Raw genomic sequence first — 14,602 nt, 5'->3', positions numbered from 1 at the left:
GATGGATGGATGAGCATTTATTAAGCCCTACCTATGTGCCAGACACCATGCTAAGCATTGGAGATACAAACAGAAGAAAGCAAGACAGTGAAGGGGGAAGAGAAGGGGAAGACTAGCTGGAAAGGGGGAGAGGTCCACATGGCAGCATGGTGTTAAAGGTAGCCGGGAAATGGTGCAGTGTCTCAGTTCCAGGAAAAACAAGGCAAAAATTCATCTGTTAGAGCCTACAGGTCATATGGAATATTTGATCAGCTTGGCCCCAGTGGTCAGAACTGTAGAAAGAGCAATGGATAAAACTTGAAGAGAGGCAGATTTTGACTCCATGTGATGAAAAATCTCCTAACAATTACAGCTATCATGAGGCGGAATGGGCTTCCCTCAAGATGGCGTCCATCCCCTCACTGGAAGTCGAAGGCTTGATGATCTCTTCTCAGGGACATTGTAGTTAAGGAGCTATGTTTAGGACTAGAGGGTCACTGAGGCCCCTTGCCACCTTCTCCTCCCAATTCTGTACTTCTGTGACAGGGATTTCTGGGACATTTTCCCTTATGGTGTGGTAGACAGGTTTAGAAGTCAAGTCATATATGGCCTTTGTAGGCCACTAGCCGGCATGGAGGATGGAGTCCTTCACCTGGAGTCAGGAAGACCTAAGTTCAAACACTTCCTAGCTGTGTGACCCTGGAAATCTATCCACCTCTGCCCTGAGGATTACTGAGGACCAGAAGAGAAAGTATTTATAAAGTGTTTTATCAACCTTAAAACACTCTATAAATGCTGGCTGTTGTTACTGTAGTTTTTGTTGATGGTGGTGGTGTAGAACGGTAGTCTCCAAAGGGGTGGAATGTGCAAACCCCAGGAATTGGCAAAGATAATCCTTGGAGGTGCAGGAAGAAAATATTTAAATTTATATTTCTATTAAAAACTTTAAAAAAGATTTAAGCTTTATGTGTATTTAATAAACAAATTGACTGATGCTCTTACATAATCCATACATCTCGGTATTCAAGGTATCCTGAGGAAAGAGTGGGAGTGCCAAACTGTGCAGGGGTTGAAGGTCACATCTTCTTTCATTTGTTTGCCTTCAGCATATTGTATGGTATTAGAATCACATCCAAAGGATCTTTTTAGGTTGCGTGTCTGGGAGGCTTATGCTTAAAATGCAGAGTACAGAATTTTCTTAACAGTGTGTCTTCTTTGTTGTGTGTCTGGTTAGGTGAATTTATGGATTATATTCAAGGCAACAAACACTTATAAAGCACCTACTATGTGTCAGGCACTGTGCTAAGCTCTGGGGATACAAAGAAAGGAAAAACCAGTTCTTGCCCTCAAGGAGCTTACAATCTAATATCTATATGTAAACAAGATATAGAAAGGACAAATTGGGGGTAATTGACAGAAGAGTTAAGGACCAATAAGAGGGATTGGAAAAAGGCTTCCTGTAGAAGGGTGGATTTTAGCTGAGACTTGAAAGAAGCCAGGTGTAGCTGGGTGACTCTGGGCAAGTCACTTAACCCCAACTGCCTCACAAAAAAAAGAAGGAAAGAAAGATGTCAGGAGATACAGAGGGAGGGAAGCATTCTAGGCATGGGGGACAGCCAGTGAAAATACAGGGTTGGGAGATGGGGTGTCTTGCTTGAGGTACAGTGAGGATTATCTAATCTTAAAGTAACCCTTGAAAAAGAGGTGAAATGCTTTGAAAAGATTCCAGTAGGGAATTGGTAGATTGAAGATAATTCCGATAATGTAACCACAGGCAGGCAATATAGAGAGTGGTAGAATTGCTACTCTTCTCTCTCCTACTATGAAGCCTTCCTCAGCTACTTTCCAAGGTAATAACAGTCATCACAGAACCATAGGAGCTACGTTTTGGAAGGGACCTCAGGGGCTGTTCTAATCCAATACACACCCCAAAGGAATCCCCACTACAACTTACCTAAGAAGTAGGGAGATAAATCATGAAACCAAAACTCTGGAAGAAAGAATTGGAAGGAGAATAAGCAGCATAGATGAGAGAATGGTAAACCCTACCCAAGAAATGATTGCTCCTGAAAATTCAAATAGACTAATGCCTCCATGACACGTTAAGAGGGATGAAAACAAAACCCCAAACATTGAAAAATGATGTAAGGTACCTGTGTAACCCTTGACTTACAGGGTTAATTGTGTGGAATTATTAATCTGATAGCAAAAACTGACCAACCAGGAAAACAGGTCAAGGAGAGAGAATTTAATAATCATTGTACTCGCTAAAAACCATGATTTAAAATGAAACAAATAAAAAAGAAATCATAAATGAAAAACTCATATTTATTAGTACGAAAGGGCAGAAGCAAAGATAGAAAGTAGCCACCAATCACCTCCTGAAAGGAGCAATCTCCAAAGGAAAAGCTCCAGGGTTTTTTTTTCATTATTTCTTTTGGCTTTTAGTTGTTTTTTGGGTGGGGGGAGGGAATGTGGAGGGAGAGGGAGAGACTGACAAGAGAGATGCAGAAAAGGAAATAAAAGGATGGTTTGCACAGAAAAGAGCAGGAAGAAGGTCAGAAAGAAGCACAAATTCACAGGATAGTTTAGAAACTAATGTAGAATTCATTATGTCCTTTTGAAAAAAAGCAAACAGATCTGTAGTTTCATATAGAATCTGCTTTTATGTTCTGCTGATCATGGGGAAATGCTCTCTTTTTCATTATCAATTAATTAATTAACTAATTTTTAGTTTTCAACATTCACTTCCATAAGATTTTGAGTTTCAAATTTTCTCCCCATCTCTCCCCTCCCCCCACCCCAAGACGGCATGCAATCTGATATAGGCTCTACATATACATTCATCTTAAACCTATTATCACATTAGTCATGTTGTAAAGAAGAACTAGATCCAAGGGGAGAAACCACAACAAAGATGAAACAAAAACAAAAAAGAGAGAGAGCAAATAACATACTTTGATCTGCACTCAGACTCCATAGTTCTTTTTCTGGATGTGAAGAGTTGCTCTCTTTTTTTGACGTTTAAGTTCAGAATCCTAAAAATTGCCCCCCAAAAAAGGAAAATTGAGTTTTTGTTGGCAAAATAAGTTATTTAAATATCACATGTAAAAATGTTCACATGTGCATATTTTAAAATATGAACTGACAGTTTCTCTGTTAAAAATTTTCCCAAATTAAGAATTTCAGTGAATTTTGAACCCATTGGTTAAAATATAAAAATGCAACACCATTTGATTGCAGTATGGTCTCCTATAGCTCTACATCAGTCTTCCTAGGAGCCTGTGAACCTGAGGTGATCTCTGAGGTCCCTTCTGGCTCGGGGTCTATGATCCTCTGACCTTTGTTGAGTGTCAAGCTCCAGCCCTGACTCTTCCAGCAAAAGGGCCCTGCCGAGGGGAGGGTACTACCAGAAAGAGCTGGGTCACGTTTCATAGATCATCTTCATTCTGAAAACAGAGAGTGCAACTGTTGGGAGCTGAAGTTTTGCCACCCGCCTGCCTAGAGTGGGTGTTCAATCTTCTGTTGGTGACCTGGTTGGCTTGAACCCTCGGCCTTGAGACCATGGAGATGAGGTGATGCACTCCTTGCCTGGGGATTTCTCGCTGTGCCATTACCCTGGACAGGGCAGAAGGCCCTTTAAGGATGGGGCTGGGCTGGGCTCTGGGGAATTCCTTGGGGACTCTCCTGGTAACATTCCTTTTCTTCTTTCCCCACCCCTGACCGCTCCCCAACTCTTCCTATGAGTTGAGATCCAGTTTAGGGAGCAGCATATGAGCAGTTCTTCTGGGCAGCCTCAGCTGGTTTTAGTTTTCATATCGTGCTCAATCCGGAGGAGGGAGAGGGTGGCTAATTTTATTTTTTACCCCTCTGCCTTTGGTTTCCCCAGAATGGGTCAGGAGACAGTTGGTGGTGGCAGCAGTGGTGGTGGTGAGAGGAATTTGAATAACTGTTTTCACACAGTAGTTTGGTTCTGGTAGCCGGGCCCTCGCTCTTCATCTGTCGTCTTCAGGACTGACTTTCCAGCAGGAAGTCTATAGTTATAGTATCTTTTTCACCCTAAACCACGTGAAGATTACTTAGGAAAGTCAAGGGGTAGAGAGAAGATAAAGTCTCTATCCCCATCCCTGGACCCCATCCAACATCAGGAAGCAGGAAAGCTCCCAAGTTTAGCCACGTATCCCCAAAATGCAAGTAGCAGAAGTGAAGATGGCTGCTTTCTGAGGCTCTGGAAGGCCACTTGTCACCAGCCTGCTCACTGCCCCCACACAAAGCTGAATCTCTTTATTTTCAACAGGAGACAGAGCTGGAGAAATGTTTGTGGGGCAGGTTTAAGGGCAAGTTGTGGGGGTGGGGGTGGGTGGAGGGAAGGCTGAGACTGGAAGGAGACCAAGGCCCGCCAAATTAGGGAGGGGCCCGCCATTTTAAGGAGTGGCTCTGACCTTTCAGCTCTCCCAAGCCTGCTGCCCATCTGACATCATGAACTCAGGGAGGGTGGTCTTCAGGGCATCCCACAGGTAGGAATTTAAATTTTAAAGGGTTAGATTTATAATTGTCCATCGGCTCTGACCTCAAAGCCAAGAAGTAGGGGCTCTTAAAAATACATGCTAAGGGGATACTCCAAGTTTGGCCCACGGGCTGCTCCTACGTTGTTCGTCACAAAATAATAGACTAATTCTGCTAGTTTCTTTGCTGTTCAAGGTCTAGTATTAAACTTAAAAAATTATAGCCAGAATAATTATTTAGCCAGGAAAAAGTATTATGAGATTTATGAATTAATTTGTAAGGGAAGAATGTAAGGTGGGCATGGGAGGGGTGCTAGGTCATTTGCTGCCCCCCAAAATAGTGCTCTGAAAAAGTTGAAAACTGCTTTGGTTAGATGTGAGGAAAGAGGCCTGAAGAGCAGGAGCGGGCAAAGGGGATCTGAAAATCGATGACTCTTCTGTCATTCCTAAAAGACGAGACTGATAGCCATCGATTTCCATGGATTTAGAATTCAAAAAAGACCTTAGGAGCCATCTTTCTTATTTTATTTTATTTTTTCGTTTTGTTATGTGGCATAATAGCTCACTGGTTCCCAAACCCAGTTCTTTCATGCTGCCCACTAGAAGTCAGGTGAGCTCTTGTCTTATACCTGACACTTAGCTAGGTAGGTGCCCTAAGTAAGTCATAAAATGATAGCATTGAGAGCCAGAAAGGACCTTCAGGGTCATCTAGTTCAGTCTCTTCATTTTACATGTGAGGAAACTGAGACCCAGCAAGGACGAATTGATTTGGTCAAGGCCACACAGGTAGCCAGCAACAGAGCCATAGTATTCAACCCTAAGTCTTATGACTGTATGTCTAGTGAAAAGCCATCTTTTTTCCTAATCTTCCCATCTTACAGAAACTGAGGCTCAGAGAGATGAAATTACCTACTAGTACGTTGTAGGTCCTTTAGAAAGTTTGCCTGAGTAGGCGTGTGGTGGGGGTGGGGAATGTCATCATCTAATTCCTACAAGCAGACGGGTACTGGGAACCATCTGAATCAGGAATTTGGTGCTAGAATAAGATTTGGAACCTTAGAGATCATCTAGTCTGACTGGCTTATTTGATCTTTAAAATTTTATTGATGACTTTTGGTGTTTATACCATAATCATTTCTAAATATAGCTCCCCCACTCCAAGGCAGAAGCTATTGTTTTTTTTTAATAATTAAAAAACAAACAATTCAGCAAAACCAACTGAGTCTGTATTTGCAACATTGTCTGCACCCATAGACAACCCCTCATATCCTTACCAAGAGTGGGAAAGTTTGTTTCGGGATCTATTCTCTGGGGTCAAGATTGGTCATTGCATTTAATGTAGATTAGCTGCCTTGTAGTGGTTTTTTTTCCCTTCTTGTTTACATCACTATAATTTTCATATTCAGCATTCTCTGGGTTCTGCTTATTTCATTCTTCATCAATTCACACAAATCTTCCTATTTTTCTCCAAATTCCTCTTATTTGTTGATTCTTAGTGTGTAATAAAACATTCCATTTCATGAACATAATAAAATGCAGTATGTCCTATAAGCATTCTCATCAACCCCATTTTACAAATGAAGAAACTGAGGCCTATGGGGGGGGCTCCATTTTCCTGCAGTTTCTTTGTGAATTGCGGATTTTTGTTGGGGTTTCTCTGGAAAATTCTGGAATTTTGTTGGGGTTTCTCTCCCCTTCTTCCCATTTAAACACTACTGTGCAGTAAGTTCTGAATGTCAGTAATTTTTTTAAAAATAGGGATACAGACTGGACCTGTGATTTCACTAACTTAACGACCTACCAGGTGAACAAACTCCCTCCACCAAAACAGGCTGGTAGTTTCCTTGGTCCCATAGATACTCATGGATATTTACCTAGAACACTGAGAGGTTAAGAAACATACCCAGAGAGGGTCACGCAGCCTGCACGTGTCAGAGACAAGATCGAACTCAGGTCTTCCTGGCTCTGAGACTGGTTCTCTTGCCCTACTACATGGTGCCCCACTTTCATTTAGAACAGTGCTACTATATCTATATATCCATGTGTATCTATCTATATATATGATCTATATCTATCTCTAGATCTAATTATATGTAAGTATATATGTATATAATCATATATGTACAATTATACATATAATATGTAATTTTATAAATAGTTTAAACATAATATATAATATTATATTATTGTAATATAATATAATGTATTATATTATATCTATAATATAATATATGTGAATTTATGTATATAATTACATATGTAATATTACATAAATATGGGTATAAATATACATATAATTTATATATAATACAAACATGTAATTTTGTATCTAAGTATATGTATATAATTATATATGTAATTATATATAAATCATTAAAGTTGTGAATATATATATATTTACATAGAAAAAGGATAAATGGAAAATTACTTTCCTTCTAAAGCTTTCCGCAGATGTCAAGCTTTCTCTTTAAAAGGTGGTTCATTGGAATTTAAAAGTAGTTCATTGGAATAATTTGGAATTCTGTGAGAAAGGCAACTAAACTGTCCATACCCTTTGACACAGCAATCCTACATCTTGGCATATGTTCCCTAAGGAGGTCAAAGTCAGATTAAATGCCAACAATGTGTTAGGCACAGTGCTAGACACTGAGAGGGCAAATCAAAAGCAGAAGCGGTCTCTGCCTTTAAGGAGCTTACATTCTCACTGGAAGCAAAATGGATCCCCATTGGTTGGAAAATGGCTGAATGCACCATGGCGTGTGTGTGTGTGTGTGTGTGTGTGTACATTCACACATGCATATCCATATATATTACATTACAGTTGGATGTAAGGAATTTAGAAAAGAATAGACTCGTATGAGCTAATGCTGAGTGAAGTAAGTACGATCAGGAGAACAATAAATATGACTGAGGAAATGTTAGCGGTAAGGACACAGAAAAGAATATGAACTCTGAGTAATTGTAAAATTCACTCTTGGTCTCTGAGAAAAGCCTTCTCTTGGAGGAGAGGTTATGGTCTGTTGGTACATAAAGTAGGCGTGCTCTGAGACAGTCACCGAATTGGCTGGTTTTGCTTAACGGCTTGTGTTATTTACAAGAAGGGTTCAGAGGTGGGAGTAGGGTGAGTTATTTCTGGAAACATGATGTCAAAATTGAAAAACATCAATAAAATTTACCAAAATATTAAAAGAGACAGAAAACAAAACTGGAACAGAATGAGATAGAAGAAACTTTATGTATTTGCAACACTGCAAAGTCACCTGGGTGACAAATCAGCCTTATCATTCACATTGGAAAAAGAATGGGTCCACTCATCCGTCAGTCAGCAAGTATTAAGTACCTAATATGTGCCAGGCACTATGCTAAGTGTTGCAGATACAAAAACAACAGCAAGAAAATGTCTGCTCTTAGGGAGTTTATATCCTATTGGGGCAGTCAATGTACACAAATATAATGATATTTAGAAGAATACCCCTTGCCCCGACTACGACATATCTAGATGGGGCAGCCTATTGAAGAAATGAGTATTTGCTGTCAAGAGCAGCTGAGGATGTTGAGAACACAACCCCCAAACAGCCTAGACGGAACTTCCCCATCAGATTCTGAGTCCGGTTCATGATCTATTGGTAACATCTGTTTGATGTGTGCATCTGGTGATGCTAAGTGATAAGGGTTCTCTTTCCTGAAATACATACGCCACTCCTGAAACTCCAGTTTCTTTCACTGGTGACCAGGGAGTGTGGTATGACTGAGAGTGACTTCTGTATACCAGTGCTAACAGCTGGAGAGGACCCAGGCAGCAGTCACAGTGATAGAAAGATTACTCATTCCCTGCCTTCTGGGAATTCACAGTTTGACTGTAAAGTGCCCCGAGAAAATGAGGGATGGGGGTGGGATTTAAGTATAGGTCACAGATTTATATATAATGTTCGAGTGGTGTATGATAGCGGTGGGGAACCTGTGACCTCGAGGCCACATGTGGCCCTCTAGGTCCTCAAGTACAGCCCTTTGACTGAATCCAAACTTAACAGAATAAATCCCCATACACTGTATGAGATCAAAGAACTAAAAAGGACTTTATAGGACTCGATGGCAGCTAGGCCGCGCCGTAGTGCACGGAGCGCCAGGCTTGAAGTCGGGAAGACCTGAGTTCAAATGTGTCTTCACACAAGGTAGGGCTGGGTGGCCCTACCTTGTATAGAGAAGGAATGGTAAACCACTCCAGCATCTTTGCCAAGGAAACCTCAAATGGGGTCACGAAGAGTCAGACATGACTGAATAACAACAGTTCAATGGTCTTGGTTTACAGATGAGGAGACTGAGGGCCACAGGGGTGATGGAAATTGCCCTGGTCTTCAAAGGTTGCAAATTAGCATAGCTGGGCTCCACATCCCAGGCCTCTGATTCTAGATTTTTCTACTACCTTTTCTCCTATACCATGCTATTTGTCATTGTAGGATCAGCAGGTCAAAGCTGGATGGTCATGTAGTTGAACCTCTTCATTTACAGAGGGGGAAACTGAGGCCCAGGGTCACACAGTTCATGGAGAAGACCTGAACCCAGGACCTCTGACTCCAGAATCAGACCACTTTTCACCATACCAGGCTGCCTTTACTTGGCAACAAGTATTTGTCATTCCTCTGATACAAACCAATGCTATCAAAGACTTCAACTGGTAGAAATGTCAATTTCATTTGGAAAATATTTTTTCAATTGTTTAGATTTAACAGTTTTAGAAATACCATGGTGTTTCAGAGCTAGGACTTTTGAAGTTATGCAGTCTAATCTCTTTATTTTTCTTTTATTTGGGGGGGAGGATGGTATTAACTATTTTTGTTTTATTTAAAATAGATTTTCATTGATATATTTTCTTTTGGTATCACCTAATTTTTCTCCTATTTTCTTCTCTCTCCCCTTCCCAGAATCCCTTGTTAACAAAGACTTTTTTAAAATCAGGAAAACTAATTCACACATCAAAAAAGTCTGATATAGTAGGTGTTATCTATATAAGTGATACCTATTATTATTATTATTTTTTTTTTTTTTTTTGCTTTTTTGGTGAGGCAATCAGGGTTAAGTGATTTGTCCAGGATCAGTCAGCTAGTAAGTATCAAGTGTCTGAGGTTGGATTTGAACTCAGGTCCTCCTGACACCAAGGCTGGAGCTCTATCCACTGAGCAACCTAGCTGCCCCATCATCATTATTATTGATTATTATTATTATTCTAAAGCTGGAAAGGATTTTGGGAGCCACTGAGTCCAGTCCTCTCATTTTACAGAAGAGGAGGGAACAAGGTCACACAGGTTTTGATAGAAAGCAGGATCTGAACCCAGGTGCTCTGACTCCCAATCCAGCCCCATTTTCCATGTTGAACCACAAAACTCAAACATGTTGTGCATCAGTTCCTCAACTGGTAAGTTCCCTGTCCCTGGAAGTATCCACGTTGCTAGTTATGTTGGAGAGGAGTTGAAAGTTGGACGAGCTCTGAGATCTTGTCCAGATTTAAGCATTCTGTGCCCTGCCCCGGATCTCTCAGGGAGTCAGGATGAGAGCTGGGGTCTTCAGTCCTGGTCCCCGAGGTAAAGGCCAGGACTCTTTATTCTGTACTGGGCTCAGAATTGGCGTCCTCAGGTGTGAGGGAGAAGTTCCTGCTGGTGGCAGCAAAGGATTGCAGATGTTATGTTCAGGGCCTTTTAGGAGCGAGTCCCCCGTTCTGATTCATTGTTCCTCTTCTCCAGAGTAAAGCTCTGCTGGAGAGCATCCGTCAGCTCTTGTCATCCAGAGAGGGGGAAGGTTGCCCTTTGGTTCCATCAGCCCAGCTTCATGAGTCTTCTTAGGCCTCCGGGAGGAATGTGCATTTTTGAGCACTTGCAGGGAAAGAAGAGAAATTTGAATAAGTTGTATGGGAAAGAGTTTTGTTCTGTAGCAACTGAGAATCATGGGATCTTAGAATCAGAGCTGGAGGGGACCAGAGGGGAAAGAATGATGAGCCGAGTGGCACCTTAGAACAGACACTGCAGGAGCTGGGGGAGACTTTGGAACAGAGAATGTCAGTCAGGAGGGCCTCGGAAAGTACAATATGAGGCCTAGGAGAGACCTTAGAACGGAGAACAGAGGGCGGTAGAGTTGGAAAGGACCTGAGATTATGGAATATAGAAGGCTGGAGCTTGGCTGAACTTTACAGGGCCATCTGGTCCAGCCTCTCCTGTTTTCCTGATTAGTAAAGTTAGGCACAGAAAAGGGGAATGACTCATCCAAGGTCACAGGGCCAGTTATTGGCAGAGTAAGGAATTCTGTGTCTGGCTGTCTCTCCTCTGTCCTCCCTCCTTTTCTCTCTTTTTCTATCTCTTCATTCTGTTTCTCTCTTTCTCCATCTCTCTGTGTCTCTGTCTCTATCTCCCTCTCCTCCTCTCTTTCTCCCTTCTCTGTTTCTTTCCCTTTCTTTTTCTGTCTCTCTGTCTCTGTCTCCTTCTTCCTCTCTCCCCCTCCCTCCCCCTATGTCTCTCTCTATCCATCTATCTGCCATTCTCTGTCTCTCTTCATCTATTTCTGTCTTTCCTCCTTCCCTCCTTTTCTCTCTTTCTGTCTCTTCATTCTGTTTCTCTCTTCCTAGGTATCTATCTCCTTCTCCCTTCTCTCTCTGTCTCTCTTTATTTTTCTGTCTGCCTCTCTTCTCTCTCCCCTTCCCACATATCCATCTATATCTCTCTCTCTGTCTCTCTGTCTCTGACTCCCTCATTCTTTCTCCCCCTCTTTTGATCCCTCCCTCCTCCCCATTTATCCATCTATCTCTCTGTCTCTATCTCTTTCTTTCTCTGTCTCTCTGTTTCTCTCCCACTCTCCCCACATAACCAAGTCATCATCTCTTTCTTTCATGTATCTCCTTGATAGCATCCTTTACCCCTGTTCTTCTCTACATTCCTTATTGGTTACACATCGCTACCTACAAGCAAGGATGTGCTTGGAGTCAGCTTGTTAAATTTTCATTGAGACCATTTACACCTTGGAAATCAGAAAATGCTACAAATCAGGGCTTGATTTAGTATTCAGTTGATTGTCTAGACTTAAGAAAGTGATGGAGAAAATCTTAAAAGTTCAGATTAAACTTAAAAGTGTGTCACACATGCAATCCCATACCCAGTTGTTAAACATTTACCAGCACACTCCTTCCTCTGGCCATTGTTTGCTTTTTCCATTAACCTCTATACTGCTCATCTTCCATTCTTTGGAGAAAATATCATTTCAGGTATTCCTACCTTACAGCAACACTGATACAAATTTATTTCAAAAAGGTGAGCCTTTGCTGTTCTGAGAAGCCTAGGTTCTTTTCAGTTTCCTAAGGCAACCCAGCCCACTTTCCTTTCTCTGGTCTAAGGTCCCACTCAGCTCCTGTGAGGTCAGAGTTAAAAATAAAAATAGCATTCACCACTGTGATGGAAGTGATCCAGGGCAAGGTCCTGATTGAGGAGGGATTTTCCATGGATGGTGTGGTCCTCCATATACTATGATTTGCTGATGACATTTTGTCGATTACATCAAGTCTCAGCACATTGCAGAGACTCTGGAAAAAGAACCATAATTACCCAAAGGAGTTTGGTCTGTCCATCCACACAAGAAAGAGCAAATGGATGAAGGTTGCCTATGGCCTGGATTCCGCCATGTATTTGGATGGACCCTCTATACTTGGGAGAGATAGGAGGGATGGACAATGGTCAGCCTAACACATTAATGCTTAGTGGTTGCTGGGTTGATTGGAGTATAGCTACTGGGAGAGTCTTGGACAAGCTACCTTAGGAGGAGACAAGAGGTTAGGAAAAGCTTTTGACATGGGAAAAGTGACTTATCTCTTGAGAAAATCCACAGGCCCTGAGGAAGAAGTGTCCATACCTGCCTGACCAGAGGTTTATGGACTCAGGCCTGGAGCTCCCATACATCCATCATATGATCATAGCTGTAGAGCCAGAAGAGACCTCAGAGGTCATCTGGTCCAACCTCCTCATTTTACAGATGAGGAAACTAAGGCCCAATGTGGTAAAGTGATTTAAGATTTTGGGTCTAGAACTGGAGGTTACCTCAGAAGTCATCTGGTCTGACCTCCTCACTTTACAAATGAGGAAACTGAGGGCCCAAAAGTTTAAGTGACTTGAGCAGGGTAGACAGATACAGCCAAGATTCAGGCTGCCATTCAGCTCCCATAATGCCGAGTTCATCCCTCCACTTGCACCATTTTGCATTCTTATTCTAATGTTTTCTTGTCTCCTCCCCAGCCAAGCTTTTTCTAGGTCGGGCCTACTTTTTCTTATGTCCCAAGTCTGAGTGTGTGTGTGTGTGTGTGTGTGTGTGCATGAGTGTGTTATGCACGTGCTTAGAGCTGTTCAGATTAGCTTAGACTTAGAGAAGTCCTCAGATGCTGCTAGAAGCGAACGTGGAGTCACGTGAAACTCTCCAAAGGAAACAAAGTGAACGTGGTAGGCTGAAACGAGGCATTGTTCGCTTTTGTATAGGAGACAGCTATCACAGTCGATACTGCGGTTTCTGCCCCGCTGCCTTCTTGCTAGAACTTGGCAGGCTGCCCCATGATCTGGAAGCTAAGGAGCGGGTGTGCATGGGTTCGTTGCCTTGCTGAGGGGGCTGTCTGAAGCTTTGGCATGTACGCATGCTGAGAAAGTTAAATCTTGTGTTGTGCAAACTCTACCGGCAGCTAGTAGTCCTCTAATTAATTGTTGTTCACCAAAAAAAAGAAAGAAGGGATGAATGTGGGACTGTGTGAAGTCGAGTGTCAGAAGTATTCGGCTCCAGTGCCCCAGAGTACCCACCTGAAGTGACATTGCCTAATTCTACTCTCTCCAGCTCATTCGCACCGCCCTTTGCTTAGAGGTTTTCCTGCAGAGGTTGCACCATGGCCCAATGGTGGGGATGCTCTAGAGGGGGGTTTTGATCGGGTCTGGGTTGAGCTACGAGGTCTCAGAGGTACCTGCCAACTCTCAGATTCTGAAAGTTGGACTGGATTGGAGCTCATTCCGGACTTAACATTCCCCATGTGCAACATTCTGTTTTGAGTCACCTGAGCCCCAAACCTGGAATGCTCTGCCTCATTTCCTCTGCCTTTTTGAACCCCTAGTTCCCTTCCCACTGAGATCATTTCCAATTTATCCTTTACATAGCTTATTTGTTTGTCATTATTTCCTTGTGGTTCCTTCCCCCCCATTAGAATGTGAGCTTCTCAAGGAATAGTGACTGGTTTTACCTTTTCTTTTTTTAATGTAAATAGTGTTTTTATTTTTTCCAATTTCATGTAAGGACAGTTTTCAACATTCATTTTTTTATAAGAGGGTTTTGTCTTTCTTTGTATGCTTAGTATATGCCTGGCATATAGTAGGTATTTAATAAATGCTCATTGACATCAAGACTTTGCACAGATGCTCCCACTACAGTTGTTCTTTCCCAGTCCTCCTTGTCGTTAGCCTCCACTCTCTGCACTTATTTTGTATTTATCTGTAGACATATTATTCCCTTCCCCCTTGGAATATAAGCTTCTTGAAGGCAGGGACTTTCATTTCTATCTTTGTATTCCCAATGCCTAACACATAGTAGGTGCTTGAATGCTTCTGGAGAGCGGGGGCTGTTTTTGCTTCCCTTCTTTTCTCTAGTACTTAGTACAGTTCCTGGCACATAGTAAGTGCTTAATTAATGAGTGTTTACTGATTGATTACTTGTTGGATTGGATTGAATTGAACTAGCTCGTATTACTTTCCAATCTGTTGCCTTGCTCACTCCTTAGTACATCTGTAAAAATCAGGGACGATTGTGGGTGCAGTGGAAAGACCACTGGTTTGGGACTCAGAGGACATGAATTCAAAACCCACCTTTGATGCTTACAGTGTGACATCAGGTAAGTCATTTATCTTCCCTAGGCCTCAGTTTCTCCATCTATATAAGAAAAGGGTTGGATTGGATGACCTCTGAGGTCCCTTCTACCTCTAATTGTATGACTGTAATAGATTATTATTTAACAGTAAGCACTACGGATGTGACCTCTCTTCTTTCCTTCCTTCCTTCTTTTCTTCTTTCTTTCTTTCTTTCTTTCTTTCTTTCTTTCTTTCTTTCTTTCTTTCTTT

The 14,602-nt window shown here is 41.9% G+C and overlaps 1 protein-coding gene and 1 long non-coding RNA gene across 4 annotated transcripts in view; one reads left to right on the top strand and one right to left on the bottom strand.

Moving 5' to 3' along the window:
• The window catches only part of LOC114029526, an 11,212-nt gene extending 7,602 nt beyond the window's left edge, over positions 1-3,610 (bottom strand). Inside the window, exons 1-2 of the long non-coding RNA XR_003567501.1 lie at positions 3,321-3,610; positions 2,937-3,017 (exon numbers count right to left, since the gene is read on the bottom strand). This is a non-coding gene — a long non-coding RNA (uncharacterized LOC114029526). The remainder of the gene's footprint in view (positions 1-2,936; positions 3,018-3,320) is intronic.
• LOC114029525 (tumor protein p73) overlaps positions 1-14,602 on the top strand; it is a 208,105-nt gene that overhangs the window by 38,373 nt on the left and 155,130 nt on the right. The gene's annotated exons all lie outside the window — the stretch shown is intronic.

The sequence above is a fragment of the Vombatus ursinus genome, unplaced genomic scaffold (assembly GCF_900497805.2).
Source record: "Vombatus ursinus unplaced genomic scaffold, bare-nosed wombat genome assembly UNPS02014932.1, whole genome shotgun sequence".
Taxonomy (NCBI): Eukaryota; Metazoa; Chordata; class Mammalia; order Diprotodontia; family Vombatidae; genus Vombatus; species Vombatus ursinus.
The sequence above is the reverse complement of the archived record's forward strand: the minus strand, read 5'-3'. Positions and strand labels throughout refer to the sequence as shown.